The sequence below is a fragment of the Berghia stephanieae genome, chromosome 11 (genome assembly GCF_034508935.2).
Source record: "Berghia stephanieae isolate SIO BIC M18660-M18661 chromosome 11, UCSD_Bste_1.3, whole genome shotgun sequence".
NCBI classification, from domain to species: domain Eukaryota; kingdom Metazoa; phylum Mollusca; class Gastropoda; order Nudibranchia; family Aeolidiidae; genus Berghia; species Berghia stephanieae.
In genome coordinates this window covers 19,079,705-19,083,526 of record NC_088370.1, presented here as the reverse complement: position 1 = coordinate 19,083,526, position 3,822 = coordinate 19,079,705, and positions in this window count along the sequence as shown.

Below are 3,822 nucleotides of genomic sequence, written 5' to 3'. Positions count from 1 at the left end.
ATAATAATAATTATTATTATTATTATTATTATTATTATTATTATTATTATTATTATTATTATTATTACTATTATTATTATTGTTATTATTATTATCATTATTATTATTATTATTATTATTATTATTATGAGCTCTGCTGGATTTTGACTCGGTGGTATTTTTACATTTATGTCCTATATATATATCATCATTGTTAGTCTTGGCAGCTTCTAATGGTTCTCACACTACTATGTTATGACAATCGACCCAATCAGCAAAGTCCGGTCCGCATTCATGCACTGTTGCGAACCCGCTGGGTAGCATCGTCACAACACACCGTTCAACTAGATGCTCTGCAGTTTCGGGTTCTTGCCCACATCGGGTACATGTAGGACAGGTGGAAAGTCCCCACTGATGAAGCGCTTTTGCTGTGAGGCAGCTCCTCGACCGAAGCCAATTCGCACCGGTATTTTTACATTTATGTCCTATATATATCACCATTTTTAGTCTTGACTTCCCATCGGTGACCTATTCGGCATGGGTGACCCTGCCAGGAGAGCTCTTTTGTTGGGAGATTTATCTCCTGGCAGGGTCAAACATGTCAACGATGGGAAGCCAAGGCTAAAAATGATGATACAAATAGGACATAAATATAAAAATACTGTTGAGCCAAAACCCATCAGAGCTCATGATGTGTGTATGGGAACCAACTTCCTAGTAGAAACTGGGTGGGGTTCCCCACCTCCCAGAGTAGACAGGGAGGTACTTACTGCGTCTTCTATCCCCCTATAACTGTTTTCCAACTTGCTTTCTGTCTTTGTCTTGAAATGAGATTACTTAGTTTTGTCCTGGTCCTGACTGGATACCCAGGCTGAGAGGGAAACAGTCAAATGTATAGTTAGTTTTGGGAGATGATATTTTTTTCCTTGTAAATCATCTCTGTTATGCACTGTATTATGTTTTATTTATATTATGTACGATTTGTAAAACATTTGAGTGTATTCCTCTTAGTGGGGACCTTTGCTTGTGTCTAGATGAGACTTTTAGGATCTCAAAACTAAGTACTTTGATAGTGTACTCTTGAAATCTACAACTGTTGCCTATTTGATCCAATTCTCCTTTGTCTTACTTTTTCTTGGGTGCTTTAATTGTAATTCTAGACCTTTTTACTATCCCATTTTCTTCCTTTCTACTGGCGCTGATATGACCTTAATGTGTTGCAAGTGCCATAAAACCCTTAAAACATCCTAGTAGAAAATAAATCTCCCGCCAGCGGAGCTCTCCAGATCATTGAGTCATGTAGAAAAAATTTTCGACTGCACCCAGGATTGATCTCCGAAAATAAATTGTAATATCGCCTAACGCTAACAGTTCATTATGTCTCGTTCTACACGTTTAGTATTGCTGTTGGATAGGGAGGGACCCCTTGTAAAGCGCTTTGAGTATGTTTAATGGATATTGATATTGCGCTATATAAAAGCTCAAATTTTAATTTTCTTTTTTTTTTCCCCTGTTATGGCAGAGAATACCTACAATTTCTTACGTTGCAAGAAAACTGAAAGTTTGTATTTCGTAACATTTCTATTCTTAAATTGTGCGGCTATGTGGTCTAGTGGTATGACACTCGCTTTCGGATCGGACAGTCCTGGGTTCGAGCCTCGTGCTTGGCGCATAGTTGAGTCCTTGGGAAAGGCTCTTTACTCACATTCTCTCACTGTACTCAGGTGTAAAATGAGTACCTGGCCGTTAACAGCGTTGTCTTTGTCAGAACAATTGTAATATCGCCTAACAGGCATCATGTCCCGTCCTATATGTTTAATGTTGCTGTTGGTCAGGAACCCCTTTTAAAGCGCTTTGAGCACATTTAGTGGATATTGCGCTATATAAAGCTCAATTTAAATTTAAAATTTAAATCACTTTTCGGGGTCCCATTCTTCCATATTTTATACTATTTCTAGGCCGTGGATAACACATAAGTGTAGGCTGGTATTCCAAAACTCGTCAAGTCGATTTTTCTACTTTTTAAGATTTTCCATCCATGAGATAAATTGAAATGTAAATTATATTTTAAGCATCAAATGGCACAAGAATTTCACTTGATCTGTATCAATTTGAAGTTTAAATATGATAAAATAATAGACCGGATGAGAAATGTTAGGGGAAATAATCCTCAATATTTCAAAATAGGAAAAACAGAGTTAGGGGTAGTTTTGGAAAACCACTCTTCAATTATTTTTAAATACAAAATGGAGATAGTCGATGTATTGACTGGAATTTGATTTAATATATAAAGCTTTCTTTGCATAAAAAATTTGTTTCATGATATAATTAATTTGTCTAGAGAAAAAAGAAATGTTAAATGATGGATTTTTGTACAACTTTTATGGTTGAGATCATTGTAATAAGAATCAATGTTGAAGGCAGTTAATAAAGAGACAGCTTAAAATAGAAATATGTAGATCAAGGAGAAACAGGACAGATAGATAGATAGATAGATAGATAGATAGATAGATAGATAGATAGATAGATAGGTAGACAGATAAATAGATAGATAGGTAGATATATAAATGAATAGGTAGATAGGTAGACAGATAAATAGATTGATAGATAGGTAGATAGATAAATAGATTAGAGAGGTAAATAGATAGATTGATAAATGTATTATTTAAGATAATGTTGTGATGAGCGAGACATGACATATACATACAATTTGATTGATTTAATAATAAATTTGAAAATTTAAAGCAAACAAAAAACCAAAAAAAAACAAAACAAAAACAAAAAAACTAAACCCCCAAACAATCACACAATAATAAAACAGAGCTTAAATTATGATATATGACATCTACTGTTTCGTATTGATGGCGTTGCTGCCACTGCCATACTCTGAAAAAAAAACAAAACAAAGAAAAACAAACTGGTATTTAAACGTTTGGCCAGAAAACTCGTCCTTCAAATATCAATCGATTTAAATTACCCCCATCTTGGCAAAAACTCTCAAACCTGGGACTTCGCGAAATCTTCTTCAAGTAAGTCCCGAGTTTGAGAGTTTTTGTCAAGATGAGGGTCATTTAAGTCAATCGATATTTTAAGGGCATTTGAAGACATTTTTATTCCGACAGGTTTTCAAAATAGTTATGTGTATAATTAGCATTGTTCATGTAGCCTGCTATTACTATGTTAGGACTGAATCATGGTTATGTGAACAGAGCCCTTCTAATGAAGGGAAACTTGGCGCAATACAAATCTATACCATTATAAATCTATTCTATTAAGGCAGGACGAATTTTCTGGCAAAAATGTGACAGACGTGTTTAACGAAAAGAACAAACTTCCCAAAAATCGACAATCGATGCTAAGCAGGCTGTTTCATTGGGAAGGTTTTTTTCTTGTATTTTTCATTTTGCTGACCTGACACCAAAAAATAATAACGATATGTACTGAAATGTAAGCTCCAACACATGTTTCATTCATGGTGTTTTGTAGATAAAGGGAAACCCGAAATGACCACAGTATCTGCCTTCGTTTAATAAATTGGAGCTTACATTTCAATACATATATCGTTATTTTTTCCTTCGAGCGAGCTTCAAGCAGCATTTGTCTGACGTCGTGCCATACATACTTTTTAGATTTCTAGATTTCTATCATACACACCACAACCCCCCCCCCCCCCCCCCCCCCCACACACACACATATTTTCACGACCATAGAATACAGTTAGAATAAGTTAGTTAATTTTTATAAAAATTAAAATACGTTTAAATTTTATTTTATAAACTGTCTGGAATGAATAAAAAATAAGCAGATCTAATCGTGGACGAATAAATGTGTAAAAATCACACA